This window comes from Falco punctatus (genome assembly GCF_963210335.1).
Source record: "Falco punctatus genome assembly, chromosome: 1".
NCBI classification, from domain to species: domain Eukaryota; kingdom Metazoa; phylum Chordata; class Aves; order Falconiformes; family Falconidae; genus Falco; species Falco punctatus.
In genome coordinates, this window is record NC_137580.1 from 96,559,539 (window position 1) to 96,580,923 (window position 21,385).

The following is a 21,385-nucleotide window of genomic DNA, read 5'->3' on the forward strand; positions in this document are numbered from 1 at the left end:
TATATACATTTTTTACACTCCTAATCATGGGCTCTAGTCACTGTTCTCACAGCCGCGTCTCCTTGCAGCATGGGAAATCAATCCTGCTGCACTGTGTGGAGATGGAGAAAGTTCAAGTGTGTCACCTCATGTCCGCATGTACTCCTGTGCAAGGCACAGCCTCCTCCCAGACTGAATGTGGAAATGCTGGGATGGCAGAGATGCAGCATATAGATGGCTTGTGGCCACCGAACGTGTCTGCAGACACACAGACGATGCAGGCAATGGAGACTACTCACTTTATCAGCCCATGCAGAAATCTGCAGGCACCTAACACCCTACTCTCAACTCCTCCTTTTGCAACACCTGATCTCTTATTAAATGGAAGACACTTTTGCTCAAAAAGCTCAGCCTTGAATGCTGTGAGTGCTGTTGGTGCAGTTGTTTTGAAATGAGAAGAGGTTTTGCTGGAAGTGCTGCTCTTCTCTGATGCTGTCCAAAGGGAAGTTCCAGTCTCCTGATGGGAAGCAGCAGCAGCATATTGGCTAAGAGGAGACTGCAGGCTGCTGGTAATACTTGGGTGAAAACCCACACCCAGTTATATTATTCCTTCCTCAGTAGTCCTCCAAATTCTTGTCCTCAAGGCTTGATTTTTGAACAGCACCTGGAGAAATTCTGCTAGTGGATAGTAGCACAGGCTAAAGAATGAGCCAAACCCACCTACTCATTTTAAGGAATTAAGTTGTCTGAAAGGATTGGATGCTTTTAAGATGAGAGCTGGTTGTGTGGCACTGCCTGCATAACAAACCTTTTGAAATCTCCAGATAATAATGATAATAATTCCAATCTTGTAGACAGTCTTGCTCTCTTTTTGAAGCAAGGGCAAGATCTGCCCACAGCGAACTTCTTTGTGGGACTAGAGATCTGTTCTACCCCAACATGAATTAGGGTATTCCCAGGACGGGATTCACAGTTGCAGAATACAACACACCAGTACGGGGCTGGGGGAATTTGGTGCAAGCACTGCTCTGCTTAATTCACTGGAAATTGCCTGGCTGTTCTTGTCTGCTTGCTAGAAGGGCTCTCATGTCTGGGCCTCACTGCAGGGATACCCCGTGTTAGTTCCTCTTCCATTATTTGCTGCTTTTTTTCTTTTTTTTTTTTCCTAGGAAACCTCTCGTTAGACAGGACTGAATATCCTTGCAAGCACCAGTTCTAACAAACAACCAGAGGCAGATCTCAGGCAAACGCTGCACAAGTCAGAGGTCACAGCTGGAAGCGGTTTTAGGGGAAATTCAAAATTACTGTCAAAAGCAGTTCTCTCTCATTTTAATTGTAATTGGTTAATCTCATTTTATTTGTCTTGCGGCTATGGCTGTGAAGCTTAGGAAACTCTCTCGGGGCCCCTGCTCTGCTCTCAGTTACCCTGGGAGCAATTCTGAAGACTTCAGCAAAGTTGCTTTGGATTTAGCCCTTGTGCCACTGAGACCAGAGGCCACCGCTTGGAGAAGCCCTCAGCAAGGGAGGGCACGAACGTGGCAGATGGCTGTTCCTTTTTCAGAAATTAAGGCAGGCAAATGGTGTTCACTGATTTAACCTCCCTCACGGCCCCTCTGCTGAGTTGCCAATGGCCAGCGAGGGAACTAAGGGACAGGATGGCTTTGTGCATATCACTCCCTTCATCCATTCGGGACCTGGGGGAGGGGAGGGATGGGCTACAGCTGGTGCAGCTCTCCTGGGAAGGGGTGAATATGGTGGGAGGACAGCATCAGCTGAGGATAAATCCCATTGTATTTGGGACACAGAAAGTCAGCGGGAGCAGTTTGCTCCTGTAAACATGTAATACACCATGCCCAGAGCTACTGGCAAATTCTCCACTAACAGGTTCAACCCACCTCTGCATTATACCCACAACATGAGGGCAGTGTTAGTCCACTAGTATCTCACCAAACTGCAGAGCGCACAGTCAAGCACCAGCTCAGGGTTAGCACAGCAAGACACTGCTGCAAAAAAGGGCAATGCATTAACAAGCTGCATTCTGCCTGGTAAAGAGTTCGGCGAAGACCTGATCGAACATGTCAAGCAGCTTGTCTGTGGCCCCTGCCTCCCCACCCTCTCCTCGGCACACATGTGCAGTCACGTGGAATTTGCTGCTTTGACTTGCAGGCAAGTCAAAAAGCTGTCGAACAGTGATCACATCTAACACCACTCATCATCGCCATCAATTGTTCTCCAAATGAAACAGGCCACATCGCCAAGCAAAATGCTTAGGAAGATATTTTTCCACTGGACATACATCCAAAATAAATACAGGAAAATCTCCTTCTCCAAGCACTTCTCCTGATTACTTTTCATTTGAATCATTAGTAAACCCGAGATACGCACACAATAGCACAAAACTGATGAAAACCCACTTCAACATAGTGCCCCAGGCTTTTTTTGAGAGATTAATCCTCTTTGTTACTCTCAGGCTATGAGAAAAACATCCCTCCAGCCTATCCAAAGCCAAAACGATGCGCACATCTTCACATGTGCATCCCTTACTAGATGGATGTTTTTTGCAGCTGGTCATTTCAGCCTTGAAGAATGCTCTGGTGGGAACTTGCCATGGTTTGTATAATCCTACATTTACTGCTAAGTTTCTGCCTGCCCTAACATGCCAGTACTGATGAGACCCTGTTGCTGCAGCTTTGGGATTTTGCTGCAAGGTAAGGCCATGGTCCACCCTTGCGACTAAATCCCATCCCATGCAGAAGCCCAAGCTGCTGCCTTGGTGTACAATGAGTAGAAGGAAATTATTCCCTCTCTAGGGGCTGGGAAGGAACGCCACATCTCTGTGGATGACTACCTGAGCTGAGACCTGCAACCAGCGCAGCAGCACAAGGAAAGAAGAGCTCAGAACAACAGCCATGGCTTTTCCTCACTGACTAAGCCTCGGAGCTGCTGCTTTTAGCACCTGTCCCTTCCCTGTACTGCTTGGTGCTGCTGCAGGAAGGGTCCTCCAGGCTCATGGAGCAAGGCATGCTCTTCAAGGCCAGAGCTCAGTTTTGCCAAGATTTGAATCCAAACCACACACAGCCTGTCAGCTTCAGTGGGTCCCACCCAAACGGCCCAGGTTCACTTAAACCTCAACCCAAGACCCGGCCCAGGCTGTATGAACAAGAGCTTCTCTCTTTTTCTCTTTGCCCAAAGCCCTGCTCGCAGCGGATGTCTTGGAGAACCTGGCTTGCAGTTTGAGACCATAATGAAACTTATGAAACGTTCACTCAACGCCAGTAACCCAGAGACGGCAAAGGCAAATTACAGGCCTCTAGTTCCTGGCTTTTGCCTGCTGGCATTGCTTTGAATATGCTAAATGCTGCGGAAAAGAAAAGTTATGGTTTGCAAGAAAGCAGGCGTTCAGCCAATTGCTTTTACTTGGTGGATTTTCTAATACATCAGTACCCATCTCTGCACTTGTCCCCATTTCACTGTAACAAGATAAATCACAAGAACTGGATGCACTGAGCTAAGGTGCAAGCAGGTGGGAGTCCAAGGATTTCACCAGGTTCCCTCCCAGCCCTGGCATACCAGATACCAGGCTGGTTACTTATTTCTATGCAAAATACTGGGCAGCCCAGGGCCCCTTCTGGAGGTGACCGCACTTGGGTCTACCCTGACCTGGGCATGCAGCAGAGCCCCGCTGCTTTTTGCTGTTAGGGTGGGAGTGTTTAGATGTGAAACATGCCAGAAGCCAAAGCTAGGGCAGAATCAGTATTTCCAGCATCTCTGGTCTTAGTTCTTAATGTAATTCACTTTCCCCTGCCTTGGATTGCCTCCTTTGCAAGAATGCTTGGCTTATTTCTAACAAGCTCTCTGTCTAGCTGTGAAAGCAGCCTACGGCTGCTCACTGCTGCACTCGTCCCTAGGATGCTCTCTGCAAGTGGCTTAGAGCTGGTGGCCTGGCAGACACGTGTGCTGCAGTGTCACAGCCCTGGCAGCGCCGGCGAAGTACCAAAGCAGAGCCCTGTGCCAAAGGGGCTGTGCTGTCCTGAGCTGTGCTGTAAGTGCCCGGAGCAGACGGGGCTCCATTGCCTGCGATGGCAGAGTTGCAAGCGCTACACCTGAAAAGAAAAGCCCTTCTTCTGGCCAGCTGGATGCCTGTCCTAATGAGCAGGCGCTCAGCAATGAGAAGCCTGGCAGAGCTCTGCTTCATGCAGCGAGTCTGGCTTGGGACTGTGCCAAGCTTGCAGCCCTGCTCACCCTGACCAGCAAAGGCTTTGGAGATCTCTGCCCTCACTCACTTGTCCGCCTCCTTTTCTCTCTCCTGTGGTTACATAGGGTAAACTCTTCCCCCAGATTAAGGTCCCCCTGTATGGCAGCACCAGCAACATCCATCCCTCATCTTCCTCAACCACACCAGCAAGGTGGTGGTGCTCCCCAGAGCTACTGGCGACTACAGGCCTTCAGGGAAGATGCTGTATCTGGCATGGCTCTGCCCGTGTCCCTCCTGCTTCACTGGGACCAGCCTGCAGCGTAAGCCAGTGCTCCCAGTCAGGCGATGCTGTGGCAGCCCCCTGGCCAGCCTAGCACTGCCTTGGGTGAGCCATCCCTCGGCAGGAGGCCTTGGAGTCCACGGTACAAGATGACAGGGACCTGGCAGAGAACTGAGATGCTTTCAGAGAAAGGCCACCCCTCAGCAAACCTCCCAGCCCCAAGACTTTCTTCTGTACAAATATCTGACATTTACTAGCATAGCCTGAATTTTAGGCAAGGTGTCCCCCTCCTCGTTACTTCTTGCTGCACAGCTCACCGCTGGCATTTTAGGAGCAGTGATCTTGATCTCATATGATAAGCTAAATCCAAATCTCCTGAGGCTGCAGTCCAGAGAGCAAACAGCTCTGCCTTTCACCACTTGGAACCCGGGGCTCTGGAATCAGCCTTCTGGCTGCACAAGAGTTGTGCCGAGCTTCGGAACAGCCACAGCATAACCAAGAGTCTTCCCATAACTAGCAGCCACCAGCCAGACCGAATGCATTGTTCAGGCTGCTGTCTCACAAGCAGGGTTCACAGTGATGGATTATGTTTCTGTAAAAAGCTGAGGGAGGAGGTAGCAACCGTGACAGTGACTGTGGTTGGTAGGAACTAGTCATAGCTGCAAAGCAGGAGATGGAGGGAGGGGGGGGGCTGGAGCTCATTGTGCGGCTTCATTAGGGCTGACTCCCCTGAAAACCAGAGCTTTGGAAGAAATTCGACTTTGTGTTCTCTCCCCCTCCCCATCCTCAACCCACCACATTTCTCACAGAACAAAAATCCTGTCTTTTGCCCAGCTCTACCACTGGCACAGTAATCCTCCGGCTGTGGTGGTGGATTAAGTCTCGGGCCCTGAGAAAGCTCTTCTAAGGCACAGTGAAAATTTTGTTTGTCGGGGTCTAACCCATGTGCAGCTCACAGCTGCCATGGTTGTGAAATTGTGCTTTTTCTTTTCTTTTCTAAGCAGCCCATATGAAGCAAGGGAAGCAGGGCTGTTCTGAGAGACTATTCCTAATGGTCTGAAAATAAACCAAATATTTGTCTTGGCTTGTAGAGGAAAATGGTTACCTTGATTGAAACTTGGTTCTAACACACATTTCAGACAGTAATGAAGACTGCAGATATGAGATTTGTATAGGGTCTGTTACAGAAACCTCCACAGAGGTTTTTTTTTTTTTCCTTCTTCTTTCCCTTCTCTACCCAAAACTCTGCCTGGTATAGCTAAGGACCTCCAATAGCTTGTTGGGAAAAGGAGCTTTATCTCAGGTGCTAATGTTGTGAGCCACCTTTTATTCTTTGCCATACTGACAAAAGGTTAATGAAACAGAGCTGGCATTTCATCAAGGCCAGCACGGAAAATTAGGGACAGAGCTGCCATTAAAAATAACCAGATGCATGTGCTTCTATCCCTGACACACCGGTCTTGAAATATCTCCCTCTTGGGCTGTACAGCATCCAAGGAATAGCAGGAAATTGCAATTGTTACACTAGCCAGAGAATGGATTTAATTTGTACTGTTTTATCCTCCCTGTTGGAAACTATCCTCTCTTTTCTTCCACGCCAGCTAAAAAAGAAAAGAAAAAAGAAAAAAAAATCCAACGAAACCAACACATTTCTCTATAAAGCCTTCCATGCAGTTGGATCACAGCCTACCATAAAGCATGCATGCTTCCTCCATCAAAGATATGGATTGCTTGCCTTCTGCAGGGTTTCTTGCAACACATCCACATAGGTCATTCTACATGTAAATTCACAGCAGCTTTAATTACAGTTAGTTTGAAAGCCACTGGTTGGTTAATTCAACTGTTATACAAAGCTGAGGCTAAGGGGTGTGTGTATATATATGTGTGTGTGTGTGTACACACAGAAAGGGCTGTTTTTTGGGATGAGAAAGAGCTGGTTAAAGTGCATGCTCTTGGCCATGCCAGGGCAAAGCCAGATGATTATATTTACCCAGTCTGCAAGAGGAGAATTAAACTGACTTTTTTGGATACAGAGGAGGAAAGAAGCTGCCGTACAAATAAACATCAAACTGTCCAGCAGTGACTGTCCAAGCAGAGGCTCAGGAGCCTTTGCTGGTTTAGATTAGTTCAGCAGGCATCAGTTTCTTACTAAGGCTATCTATCACATTGTGTAAGTGAAGTGAAGGAGCTGGGCAAGTTACAAGCATGTACACAATGGTGATATTGCTTCAGCTGAAGGGCAATTACTTGTTGAGCAACGTTAATTTACTTGCATTTGATCACATGTCTGTACAGGAGAGAGGTTTGCGTTCATTTAAGTCACCTGTTTTCTTTAAGTAGGTACAACTCTGGGCTATGCAGGTGGAACCAGCCTTTGGAAAAACAGGTTGCTGGCCTGGATAGATGACAAAGAGCTGAACCTTTATCAGGGCTAAGCAACAATAGACAATTTTTTTTTAAGAGGAATTTTGTACTCTTGTGACATCACAGTGGGAATATATTTGGCCCTGTTAAGACTGGAAAGATGATTGCAGTGGTTGAGTTACAGAGGCTTAATGAATTACTGCTTGTCAGCTGAGCTGTGGTAACTGACTCTGCCTGTTGGACACACAAAGTACAATGCATTCATTACCTCAAGGCTCATTTCAAGCACAGTGAGGCATAATGTGGTTACTCAGAGCCGAAGCTGGCCTGCACCCTTAGGCTAAAACCCCTTTGCTTTTGGAAAAGTACCTAGTCTTGTTGATTGGCCCCGGTGGGGTGGCTTTAATGGCTTATCTGGCTCCAGAGCACAGTGATCCCCAAGCTGACATGAGGACTGAGCATGGTTCCTAACTTAGAGATGTGCGGTTCTGCTCCAGCCAAGCTCTGAACCCCTATCGACAGCTCAGCCCCTAGATCCGCACCAGAAGTGGTTTATTACTGGCTCAGGAGGGAAGAATCATAAGAATGCAGTGAATCGTTAACAGCGCAAACCTGGGAGGTCTAAAGGAGGTCAGTGAGGAGGACAGCAGCTCTGCAGCGAGGCCATGGGAAAGCACTGGAGCTGCTCTGCTCCAGCAAGCACTCCAGCCCCGAGGTGATCCGACTGGAAGCAGATTAAAGAAGGCTGGCGAGGCATGGTGAATCACTCCTGTCGGAGCCCTTCCCTTTCTCAGCAGTGACTGTAGCCAAGAGCTGAAGTGACTCAGGATAGCAACATCAGCTGATGGTGGGAGATAGTCAGAGGGTGGCACAGCCTTGATCAATGTCTGTCATGGGGCCAGGCCACATCAGGTCCTACAGCACCTCCAGGGCAGAAATGCAGGCAGCAACGTTCTTGCTGGGGCTGCCATTGCCAGTGTTGTTGGCTCATTGCTTAAACAGTCTTTCTGGCTATCTCTTCTGCCTCCTGAAGCTTTATTTTCTCTTCCCTAGAGAGAAACAGGAGCTTCAAAAAAACCTGCCTCTCCAGCTGCCTTCAGCCGTACCCTGTCAATGCAGAGCATTGGAAGAGGGAGCACGTGGAAGGGAGAGCGGAGCAGGGAAGTGAGAAAGTGAACCAAGGGAGGGAGCGGGACTTACAAGGGAGAGAGCAATCTGGCAGAGAGGCAGGCTGCTCTGTTGGGGTCTGCAGCACTGTCACTCAGCACTGGAATCAGGGGGTGATGCAGAAAAGGGAGGGTGGGTGGGAAGAGAGAGGAGAGCAGAAGCCCAGCAGCAGGGATGAGCAGGGAGAAGGCTGTGGCTATGGAGGCAATCAAGCCTGATCAAGCTGTGCCCACAGCTGCCCCTCCTCCTAGTGTCATGCACACAGGCTGTGGCTTACAGCTTAGAGGACCACCACGGGGAGACGCCAGCACAGATGGGGACCCTGGCCACTATTTGTGTGATCTCTCCTGTGGGGCTCTCCTGGCTTGACACAGCCTGCAAAACTGCTCAGAAATCACGAGCACCTTTATAACGCTCTGGACAAAATTTCCAGCATGGAAAAAAGGCCCAGGAAAACCTGGTTGCATGGTAGCTTCACACAAAGAACAGTTAATCCTGGGCTTTGCTACCTGTCACAGTGCATTACACTCCCCTGCAGCTGACCCGGGCTGTAGTCGACAGATCTGCATTTGTGTTCAAGAGTGCTCTTACCAAGGCATCAGAGAAATGGGGAGCTCTGGGAGGTGGAGCGGAGAGTAGGCAACTGTCAAACCCTTTTATAGCAGGTCCCACAGGAATTTGTTTTCCTCCTATTTTTAAGTTGAAAAAGATTGACTTTCACTGCAGGAAATAGCTCTCCTCCTCCCTCCCACCCACCTTTCTTTTTTCTACAGCACATTAGAAGAGCAGTTTGCTGTCTGCCTCAGGTTTCCAGGAATCAGGCTGTCAAACTGGAATCAGAGCGCTTGTTATCTGCAGCCAGGGAAGCAAAGGGAGAGAGAGGCTGGAGAAGCGGTGCTCCTGTGTGCTAATGCTTTAAACTTTAGGGTGTAGGTATTGGTGAGATACACCCTTCCCCATCCCTTTTGATCAGACTGAGATTGTAACTTGAGCCTCAGAAGACGTTTCTGTGAAGCCCCTAAAGACAGAATATTCATATCCACAGAAGCTGCCCTGCCTTCCCTAGTACAGCCATGTCACAGAAGGAGCTTGGGGAAGAAGCAAAATGACCTGCCCTTAAGGAATCTCTTCTGCATTATGCCACTTGCAGAGCTGCACATTCGTAAGAGCACTCAAATACAGGCCTAACTTTGCCCTCTTGTTAGAAACGAACACATTCAATCAGTGCAATGCTCTTAAGATCTCCGCGTGCCTAGGCAGCGCTAACATCATGACACAGATTCCTGTACATCAATAAATTTGCACCTTGTTGCAAAGCGGACAGTCAGCAGCCATGCACTGGGGCTCTGGGCAAGGGGCATCATTAAGCCATCAGACTCAACGCTGCAGTTCAATTCCCAGCGCATCATCCGGGATTTAGAGCAGAGGTCTGGCTAACCAGCAATAGCCTGTTGGACACTTGACTGCAACACACTACCTTTTGATCCTCAGAATTCACAGACCAGTGATTTCTCACGCCTTCCTTCCCTATTCTGCTGATACCAATCATTTTTGTTCACCAGACACAAACGGGTCCTTCCCGTGCTGGGCTCCTTTCTCCCATTTCCCTTTCAGTGACAGCAGAGACAATGCCCCCTTTGTAGGTGCTTCTACATGCCTGGTGGAAAACCTATCGGAGACTAGCACAGTTATATCAATAATCTCCTGTTTATTATTCCTCCTGGCATGGGATTTGCCATTACCTCTCCAGCATAGGCAATGTTTTCCATTCATCTTTTCTTAGCCAGGTGTTTGCTCATTTGCAGCGGGGGGGCTTCAAAAGAGACAAAGCTACAATTGATGGGAAACAGAAGGCCAGGCTTCTGCCAAAAGAGGTTTTCTTCAGGGATATTTATAGTCTTAAAAGTGGTTATTACAATGTCTTTCAACAGCAGTTCTACACACCTGTTAAAAAAGCCTTGCCTTTGCTTTCCTGGGACCTGTCTGATGATCTTTGTTGGGCACCTGTTAATCAAACACTTTTCAGGTTCACATCCTTCCAGGGCAACCAGTCTTGGGTAAATAACTCCTTCCCACACCACTGAGGCCAAAGGCACAGCTCTTCTAGGGTAGGAGTAGGGAGCAGGACAACCCCCTTAAATGTCAGGGCCAACAGAGTGGTGGCAGCATGGTTTCAAGTAGATTCAAGCATGGGGTTGAAGTGCAACAGCTCTTTCTTAGCAGCTCCAGGCACAAAGAGTTCCCTGCCTAGTAAGGGTGCTTAGAGGCAGGGAGACCTACTGGGAGTGACTTTGCACAGATCAAAGCACATCCGTGCCCAAATGTGTCCATCAGCAGGTGGTAGTGCTATCGAATATACAGACTGAAGCAAGTGCTAATTGATAAACACACAACAGCAAGGTCCATCAGAGAATCATATGCAGAGACTTGTTTCAACAAAAGTTAAGTAGATACCTGCTCTCTTTACTTCTATTAGAAAAGCACAGAGCAACTAAGTACACGCATTTCCTAGGCATCACAGATTTAAGGATTAAGTTAGGTAAATTTATAGTAACCGACCTCAGATAACTTTCTGCACATCTGCATTCACATTATGTGTTTAGAAAGACTGAATACTTGAGCACATACGCAATTTAAAGTATGAATTCACTTTGCTTGTGTCTGTATTCTTTTACATCGGCTTACCCTAGAAAGGTCCTACATTTCAACATGTAAAGGAATGTAATATGTAAAAATGTTCAACATGTAAAGTGTAAAGAAATCGCATACCTTTAGTTTAAGGGAGCCTTTATTTTTTTACCTCCGTTCCCACTACCTTCTGACTGTGTGAGTCAGTGAGGATGGACTCAGTTAACATTTAAGCAAACTATGAAAGGGCATATCAAATCTAAGCAAGTTCTTGGTTTTTGCTCTGGGTAGAGCTTCAGAACCCCCCTCTCATGTTACACATTGTGCTGGAAGACATGGCCACCTCCCTAGAGCCGAGTATGCTTCATGGACATCAAACCTGAATGGGGCTGAATCTTCCTGTTTTCATTCAGTCAAATCTCACAATGAGAGCTGCAGCAGTAAAGTTGCCAATGTGGCCAGGCTTCTGCGAAATAGTTTGGACTGGAAGACTTCTTGGGACTGTCTGCTATTATCAGAGCCACAGTACTTGCCCTTTTCAGCTACAGGAGGGCAAATAGAATGCTTTTCTGTGAAGTTGATATGGTGGAAACTTTAAGAGTCTGAGTCCTGAAAACCGAGCAAGATACACAGGACAAACCAAGGAGATCAGATTCGAGTTTGCAAAACAAACCCATCTGGTACAGAGAAGATGTGCATTAGAGCAGACACAGAGCGAGAGTCCAGCTGGGGAACAGACCACAGCTATCTTGGAGGAAGAGAGAACTTTTCCAGCCCTCCCTTCCCAGCACTTTCACTGCAAAGCCTCACAGATTTTGAACTAGAACTGCCCTCTTCCTCCTCCTCCACTCCCATGTGGACTGGCTGTCTGGGACATTATCTCAGCTCTACTCAGGTCCCACTAGGTTCTCTGCCCGCAGCTCCCAGGCTCTGGTAATAGGCATCTCCAAGGCAGAAAACTGCAGCGTGGTGGGTTTGCCATTTCAGTTCCTTCCCTTTTGTTCACCTTCAGGAGCCAGTAGGGGCTCGTGGAAACAGATCACCCAGCCAGCTTGGGGTCCTCACCAGGGAAAGACCAAAGTCATTGCTGTTCAGACACTACAAGCCCTGGACTCTCATTAGTAGAACACTATTGCTGTCTCAATCACAGGGATTCACTCTGGTAATTCCATGCAAAATTAAGAGCCGCTTGGCAAGATTCACATCCCACAAACATAGGGACAGTTCCTGCCCCAGTCCCTGTGCTGTCCAAGAAAGCTGAAAAGGAGCTGCAGCCAAGCCCTTTGTACTTCACTTGGGTTAATCTTTGCTCTGCTTTCCAAAGAAATGGGCGCAGAGCCCAGACTGCTGGTACAGCCCAGCAAGCCAGGGGCTACCCCACTGCAGTGGGCCACAAAAGCCATGCACATGGGGAAAGAGGCCCTGGGAAGAAAGTGGAGAACTCTGCAAATTAGAGAAGAGAAAGGGAGGGGAAATGCTGCTGTTGGCTAAGTATCTTCATTCAGAAGTTATTACATTGTAAATACAGCTCCTGCTCCTACTATATTTTTGCCCCTTGGCATCACAGAGGAGCTATAAATACAGCTACAGATCATGCCAAAGTTTGGGGAAGGTGCTACAGCCTGCCTTAAAATGTGGGCTGGCACCCCTGATGTGCTGAACAAGAATATGTTGTTCCTCTACACAGGTCTTAACATTTCAAGCCAGACAGAAGGAACAAATGCCTACAGATCATTTTATCATCAAGAGAGACTAGCAGGACCTCAACTACATGCCTACAGCCCCAGAATGTCTTTCCATGAACATTTCCAGCATGCAAACCACAAAAGAACATTTTCATCCTTGGAACACCACCGTGGCAGGAGACACTGTCCTGAAGAGGGACATCCAGGCTTGGCTCGCATCACTGTCCAACCCTGAGCACAGGTTGTTTTTCTTCTGGGTGCAGGAGAAGGTAGGCAGCAAGGGGCTAGATCCTCCAGTTCAACCTTCAGAGCATCTATACAGTTCAGTGTTGTTTGAACCAAACACCAGCCCTGCTGAGGGAATGGGGACCCCAAATGCCAGCCCTGCTGAGGGAATGGGGACCCCAGGAGATTTTTGCAGGCACTTCGGAGCAATTCAGAAATTTGCCACTAGGCAGCTCATGGGTAAGAACATACCTGTAAGTACCATGGGCAAAAAAAATGGGCTTTTGTGTGTATGCGTGTGTGCAGTAGGTTCACACTGATAATGCTGTCTGGATTTGCAACTGTCTAGACAATGGGAAAATTAGCATCATGAAACTGGATAGCTTTGTATGATGCCCAGCCAAATATCTGGGAAATATTTCTGTAACGGTGCTCCTCAGAGGGAGATATGAGTCCGAGCTGTCTGTTAGAGATGCAGCTCTTGTGCCTTGCATTCTGGTGAGGGATAGAGGGCTTTTACTGAGCTCGTTGGGCCTTGTCTACCATACTTTTCAGCCAGATGCCGGGTGCTACTGTGGAGGAAAATAAGCCCACAGCACAAGCATGGCAAATGAGCTTTCCATAGATTGGAGCTGCTGCTTTTCTGGCACAGGAAAGGAATTTCATCCTATGAACTAGAGGCTAGGACTGTATGGACAGTGGTTTACCTCTGGAGACAACTAGAAGCCAGTGTCTCCCCAGCCTGTTTTACAGTCTACAGTCCAGCCCAAAGGATTTCTGGGTTGTAGGTTTAACTATTACTCGCTATGAGATAAAAGCTTACAGAGAAGAAGCAAGACTCATACTGAACCTCTTGCCTGGAGCCCTGGGAGCACAAGGCTTAGAGATGCACAGGGATCTCTCCTCCTGTCACCCGGAACAAGAAGATACAGCAATCAGGATTGCGTTTATGACTGAGGTTGGGAAGTGCTTTGCCTCCACGGCCTCTGAGAAAGTTCCTCCTCAGAGCTGTAAGGACAAGTTCTACCATGGTGGTACTTGCTCTGTATAACAACTGTAGAAGCACTGGTCCAGCTGAGCAGAGCCGGTGCCAGTAGGAAGACAGAGGGAGGCAGGACCTACTTTTCCTCAGATGACAGGTAAATAAGGTTCTTGTAGCATCTCTATCCTGTGTGGAAATTGGAACAAGCTCAGACCTCAGTGGTCCTTCAGAGTCCTTACACAAATGTTACAAGCTTGCTGCAGCCAAGCCCTTCCCAGAAAGGCACCAATGTGTCCACAAGGAGAGAACTCCAGACCCAGACTCAGAGATTCACTTCCCCTGACTGTGGTTTTGTTTCAGTTTTGCTGGTACCTTTTGTTTTTTTAAAAAACACAAAACAACCAACCAACCTGCAACTCCCCCAAAACCATCAATCTCCCTCCCCACCCCTGAACCAAAAAAACACTTTACACTGCTCTTAGTGCTAGTGACCAGCTGCAAAGATCAAGTTCGATCTAAATTCTAGTTTTGGCCCAAATAAAGCTTTCTCTCTAGTTCTGCACCCCAGCAAACACAACGTTTGTAGGATGATGACATCTAAATACAAGAAGATTGAAAGGAAAAATATACAAATGATGAAAAAAAAAAAAAGAAGCTCCAAAGCACATGCTCTATTAATGACTCAGGGCAATATATCAACACCTTCCACTGCTTCTCTGAAAAGCTTCAAGAAAGGCAGGGAGACCAGACAACTGGCACCTCATCTCTTTGGAGAGAAGATATTATCTTCCCCTGGAAGGGAAGAGCTGTCAATTCATCTAAGGACAGCAGAGTTTAAGTAGCAGCTCACTGTTATTGATGATTGCCAGCCAGGGAACCTTTGGCTTGGTTTAGCTTGTAGGAAGCCTTGAAAAACTGCTCTTTCGGTGGATGTGTTAGAGAAATAAACAGAATAATATTTGCAAGCCTTGTGTAGATTCCAGGAAAACGTGGTGCTCAAACTGGGGGCTTCTCCCCATGAATAGCAGTGGAGGCTTTTTTTCCCCCCGTGTCAACAGTGACAACTAAGGGTCTGGATACAAAACAGAAGAACTTTTAATGGAGAAGCTGAAGTTGCCATGGGTCTCTTTTACAGAGATCTTGCATTCTCTTCTGTGAGGGACTGCGTGATATTTCTGGATACTGTTCAGCAACAGTTGAAAGAGTCCTCTGGAACAAGCCTGTGTTGTGGCGTGGGGTTTTCAAAACAACAGACCTGACTAATCCAAGGATGGAGATGGCCAGTGAGGGATGATTTGCTGTGGCAGGTGGTTCTGGTAATATACTGATGCTAACAGGAAAGTGCCAGCACAAGTGCTTGCTTGGATACTGGCAGCCTGGCTGGATAGGGTTTGAAGCTGATGCACTTCTCCAGAGCACTCACAGGAGGAAACTCAAAAGAAAAGCCAGAGCAAAGGGTGGAGCTAGCAACCTTTTCTGTGCTGAGAAGAGGCCTGTGGCACAGGGACACTGCTGATCCACAGCCAAAGAGCAAAGCCTTCAAAATACAGTGCAGCATGCAGGCAATAACTGACACGCATTGTGTTTTCAACCAGGTCTCCACGTGCCCCATAGACATATGGCAAGAACCAGATGAGACACTGGGGAGACAAACAGGTCTCCTGCTCCGACAGAGCATGTCTGAGGCACTCAAGCTGAAAGAGACAGCTCATGGGGTGTACTGAACATGAGAAGCTTTTTTCACTGATCCCACCATGGCTTCTGGCAGGCTGGGAGGCAGAAATCAATATCTGCATAAGAGAGACTTTTACAGTTATGCTGGCCTAGCTGAACTTGGTCTGACTCTCAGCGATAGCAGAGGCATAGGATGGAGAATACTGGGTCCTTTGAACAGCTGCCATGAAAACTGTATTCCTGATCATTCATCTGAAGTCAGCAGAAAAAGACTGGCTGTGATGAAACCAGTCATCAAGAGACTCAAAATGGGTGCACTGAGCTTGTCCATTTTGCGGAGACAGTATTTGGTGTGTGTGCTTAAACACCTCAAAATCAATAGCCACTTTGGGGAAAAAGCTCTTAGCTCCTTGACTAGCCCTGATTATTATTTTTTTTTATGAGGTGCCCCCAATACAATGACACACATGATGCAGAGAAGCACCATAAGAAACACAACCTGGATGCAGCAGCTAGGCTAGAACCAAAACAGGTGAATACAAGCTAGTGCTGAATTGGTTTGCACTACTGGGGGTTCGCTCAATGGTCCCAAAGTGTTATACCTTGGCAATAATGACTGAAGTGAAACATTTAATTTGTGTTTTCTTGACAGAACAATAAAAAAGTTGCTATAACAACAAAATGTCCCAGGGAAAGGGCAGACAAAGATTAGGATTTTTTGTTCAGGATTTTAAACAGGAGGCAATTTTGCTCTGGAGATGAGTGCAGAAGCAGTTCAGAGGAATAAAAGCCTCTGTACCCTCATTTTATGTCAGAGGAAGCTAGTAGTTAATACCCTTCAGATACCATTGAAACAATTTCCTACCTATGACAAAATAATGGCACCAGAAAGTTAAAATTTTTGTGTTGCTGTTTGACTTTTCTGAGCTATTTCCTTGTTCCCATCCATCACAACACTGACTGGACAATTTCCCCCCCTTCTCCAGTTCTCATAGAACTAATCTTTTGAGTTTTGTGAAGTTGATCTTGGCTCATGGCACACACCCCACATCTGTTTTCCTAGGCCTTAGCATTTGACTCTGAATTATTGCATTTTAAATTTATCCCCCTACTGCTACTGTCAAGTTTAAAACCAAAACTAAACACTCCCACCACCACCAAGATGTACCTGATATCTGGGAAGGCACATGTCCCCTCACCTCCTGGTACTGAATAGTGAAAAGTTACTGTAAGAATGTTGACTGCTTATTTATTCTTTAAGATGATACGGTGTGAACTGACAGCATAGGTTAAATACAATTATTCTGTATGAGTGAATTTTCAAAGCTCTCCTTTTGGTTCTTATCCAAGATCCTTTGAAAGAACATCATTAAAGATAAGCACGTACACAGACCAGTAGGATGTGACATATTCTTAGATGGGTCATGTTGGTTTTGCTTACCTTTTGAAATCAAGGCCTGAGATCCCTGTTCTTGGGCAAACTGCCACATGCTTCCAGGAGAGCCTGACTTCGGACTAAAGACCTTACTACTGTACGTCCCACAGTGACCAGTGACTTGGCAGAACCATCCCCAGACGCTGCAAGAGGCACCAAACTTGCAAGTGGAAGGTACCTGCTAAAAAGTTTGGTCTCTCAAGATTCAGACTTTCCCAAACTGAAACTTTCAAAACTATTAACCCTCTTTGAAAACAAGTTCTTAGCACCTTGCTGAATTTCAATTAGGGTGACTGGAAGGGAAAAATGCTGAGTTCAATCAGGCAACACCTACATTAGAGATAGGATATGGTCAAGCAAGAGCATATCTGCTGGGCATACAGTCAGAAAAGCTCTGCTGGACCTCTGCAGATTCATGACCTTCAGTTGAATTTGGCTAGATGGATCTGGGCTGGATATGCTTTCCACCCTTCTGAATCCAGTAAGACAGTTAATAAATAATTCTTTCAGCATCATCTTTCCTGTGGTACTTTGTTCATTCTATTTCTGCTACTAGGCAGAACTCAGAAATGCAGGAATGTGAAAGTTAGAAGGGTTTGTCCCAAGTGCAAAACACTAAATCTGGACTCCGGTACACATTTCCTTGGCTGGGGGAGTCAAAGCCCAGAGACCAACAGAAAAGATGAAGGCGATGGATTAAAGGCAACTCCATTCCAGGGTAACCCCCTTTCCCTGGCCCAGTGCTGAGCATTGCAGAGTTCTGGCCATCTCTGATTGGTTAACTCCAGCGCTGGATGGCTACAGAGCTGGAATGGGGACACACATAAAAAAAGACACACACAAAAAAATAAAAAAAAAAAAAAGAAAAGAAAAAAAAAAGAGAGAGAAAAGACAAAAAGACAAAAGGAAGTGAAGAGAAATTTTAAATGCTGATAGTTGGTAATTATTCTGAAGAATGCACAATGAGGAAAATAGCTTTCACAGGGGCAAACCACTATGATTTGGAAAAAAGGTAATGTTTTTAAACTCATACACAGAGCGAGCTCTCTGGTTGCAATTAGGAAACGTTAGCTCAGTCAGGCATGGAGAGCGCTTCCTTGCCAATGTCAGAGTCTTGTTTTGTCTCTGATAATTCCACATTCTCTTTTAAGAGACAGTTCATGTTTGATGTTAGTGTGTCAATATATAAGGCTAAATGCTATCCTGACATATTCTGACCCTTAAAAAAGCACACACACACCCCCCAGCAGCAGCCCCTTCTTGGGGCTGCTGGCCTTGCTCAGACTTCTCCAGCCCATTGCAAGGTCTAAAGGTAGGAACTATATTAGTTCCTTATAGCTCTTCACTGTGTGAGAAAGTGGGGTGAAGAGCAATCCATTCCTTAGTGTTATTCCTGCAAGAAGCTGTATCAAAACAAGGAGAACGATCAGGCAGAATAGCTGCATTTGAACACCTCCCTCTAGATACGTTCTCAGCCATGGCAAGGAAGAGTTTGAAGAGATGGCTGTTCGACTGACATTCAGATGCATTGTAGTGCAGCAAAATACATCAGGCCTCCTTGGAAGTGAGCCCTGGTTGCTTCACCTCATCCGGAGTTCCTTGTGTCTCCCTGCAGCAGGTGACCCTTTAAGTCAGGAGAGCTCCAAGCCATACTACTGTTTGTATAGACTGTTCTGTTCCATCTTACTCATTCCCCTTGAACCTCTTATACTCCCTCTTTCTCCCTGCAGCCAAAATAAAGATCCTTGAGAAAGTAGGCACATCTTGGAACAACTAAGAGACTCCAAAGCTCCAGACTTTTGAAAAATCAGGTGCAAAGCAAGAGCAACACATTTATAATGGTCACCTGAGCGTAGCACTACACAAAATGCCAAAAGGCAGAGTGTTGAACACTGCTTTTTTAAAACTACAGATGGGCTGAGTTATCCACAAAGGAAACTCAAGAAGAGCTCATGTCTGGAAGTAATAAAAAACATTTGCATAACATGCATGGTGCATTCAGTGCTAGCAGGAGGTGCTGGATGAAGAGTCCAACAGGCTGAGGACCTCCTTTGCCAATGGGAGTGAAAACCCAGAAACCCTCTTTTAAAAGTGGCCTGGAAGCACTTTCTCAGGGAAGAAGGTGGGTCAGTCTCCCAAGCACAGGTACTGGTTCACCTTTCAGAGAGTCAACCCAGTTTCCAGCTGACCCCTGCCAACCATTTTTGAGATATCAGAAGCATCTACACAGAGGAAATTCATATGATCCAAACAACTATAAGAAGTTTTACTTCCTAAACCTGTGCTGGAATTAGGGCACGCAAGTCTGCTAAGCAGTGGTACAACAACCTGACATGGAGAAACATCTCAGGCTGGAAGCTGCATAGCTGCTGTGGTAGAAATATGCTGGTGTAGCAAAACCAGCCCTGCTCTCTGCACTAGCACGGAGGTTGCCAGCACAATTTCTCTCTACTACACCATACAGTGTCTCTCTCACACTCACCGAGGTTGCAGCAAGTCCCAACTACTCTGCTGCAGGCATCAGTCAGCTGCTGATGGCTAGAGTCAAGAGAACTTAAACAAAGCCATCCCACAAGTCATACTTATTTATCTATTGTTGCACCCTTTTTTTTCTTCAGAGAATGACATGACTAAGAATGTGCATCAGTGCTGTAACAGATAAGATCATCCAAAGCCAAGTCCTCACACACTGTTGCCACGTGTAACATCAGGGCAAACCTTCTCCTTTAACATAATAAGGGCCTGTGTTCTTTGCAGCAAGGGGAGTGTAGCTGAGATGTTTCCCTTGCTGACATACCATAGTGCTAAGCTACTGCGGCAGGCACCAGAGGCAACAAATGTAAAGTCAAAGGCATTATAATCTAAGGAAGGGCTGGAGAAACCCAGACTGAGATGTCATAATAACATAAGCCAGAATTCATTACCCTTGTAACCAGAAAGAAACTATTGATATGCCAGTTTCCACCCATAAATAGCTATAGTTGAGGGTCTGAGTTTATAAAACGTTGAATGACTTACCATATGTTGCACTGGATGGTTTTGGTCGGAAGTCCACAAAGGATCAGTTAGACAGCAATTTCTCCTGTTGAGACAAAAACTAAGAGGTAAAAACTGCCTTGCCAAACCCAGAAGATAAGCACAAAGACACACTGTTTTAAGTCATAGGGGAGCAGAAATGTGCTGGAACACATAAGGAACAAAGCAAATACAGGCTCTTGGGGTGTTTAGACTACAGCCTGTCTGCCTTTTTCCAAGTTTAGTTGAATGAAAAAGCAATTTACAGTGAGTTCAGGATTACTGCAGACATGCCAGAGAGTCCCAGCTGCACAGCAAGTTGTTTAACCTGGGAAAGCCAGCTCATTCACAGGTAAAGGTTCCAGGTGTTTACAAGGCAATGAGGAGACATAGTTCAAACAGCGCAGCAGGGAGGAGCTGGCTCCCAACAGCCAACTCCCTGTTCTCCCCCACATCCCATGTGCTGATGCCCAAGCCTCTTGACAAATGGGTCCCACTGCATTTTCTGCCTTTATCCAGGATACCTTTATCCCTGAAGACGTGGTGGGGAAGAGCATGGTCAGCAGGAGACATCCCAGGTTTTCCCTCTTTCTCCTGTGCTCTGAGCACCACCAGAAACAGATGTAATATATATCCAGGTTTCAAACTCATAATTCCTTGGACTAGAATGTATAGATGGAGGTGTGTAAGGGGCATGGAGAAACAGCTGAGACACTATAGATTCTCCATGCTGGTTGGCAAGTAGATTAAACCTGTTGTCCTCCATGGGAGAGGTGGGTTGTCAGTCACACAGGACCCCAAAGCAGGTCTGATTTGGAGACGAGGAAAACCAAGGGTGGACATGGAGCTGGGAAAACGGACTGTGGCACAAGCTTTCTCACTGTGCACAGCGCTGGCAGTGAGCAGAGGCTCGCAGGGAAAAAGGCTGGAGTTCTCCTTTCCCAGGAAGGCCCCTGCATTTTGATTTCACTTGAGCTGGGCCATTGCAGACCACCAACCCACAGCCCCACATACCCTTCACACAGAGGGCTAAAGTTGTTGGGAAACACTATTTATCCGTATGAAATGCACACATATACATACTGGGCACTAGCCACTTGGTATCTAAGCAAGTAAGACACAGCCTCTCCGCCTGCAAGGGAATTACCATTGTGAGTTACCAGCTGAGACAGATTCATTTTACATGCGAGAGTGGAAAATGCTGCTTAAAGACTACATGAACCAAAAAGAACAAACAGCAGGGCTTGAAGCAGTGGTCTCTTATGTGCTCCAAACTGCCAAGGAGCTCTGAGCACGGCTGTCATTCGTTCTCTCAACAGACCTTCCTCACAGAGAAGTGAACTAGACTGTAATGCTCCACTCTTCCCTCAGGATCTAGGGCATCTTCCAGACCCACCCATCACCTCCACGCACTGCCAGCGCCCCTGATTTAGTGGTGGGAGTGGGCTGGGGCAGCACCATACAGGGTGTAGGTAGAGGTGGTCTCCACCAGTGATCGACTCCTGCTGTAGTGGTGTCTGGGACTCAAGTACCTTCTGCCTTCTCTTCCCCTTTGCCTGCACAGGCTGCAGGCTCTCTGGGGCACGGCTTATCTTTTATCTTCTGCAGTTGCAGACAGCATTGCAACACGTACACCATGGGTGCCAGTATCAGCCAGCAGAGCAACAAGGGAGACTTTCCCTTGCAGTAGTTACTCCCAATTTATCCCAGTAATAGATCACTCTGGGATATACCCTTGGTATATTTGCCAAGCTTG

The 21,385-nt window shown here is 46.9% G+C and overlaps 1 protein-coding gene across 1 annotated transcript in view; it reads right to left on the minus strand.

The window, feature by feature from the left end:
• Positions 1 to 21,385, minus strand: part of CCDC92 (coiled-coil domain containing 92) — a 137,158-nt gene that overhangs the window by 41,830 nt on the left and 73,943 nt on the right. Inside the window, exon 3 of the mRNA XM_080370520.1 lies at positions 19,633 to 19,696. The gene's annotated coding sequence lies outside the window, so the exon portion shown is untranslated. The remainder of the gene's footprint in view (positions 1 to 19,632; positions 19,697 to 21,385) is intronic.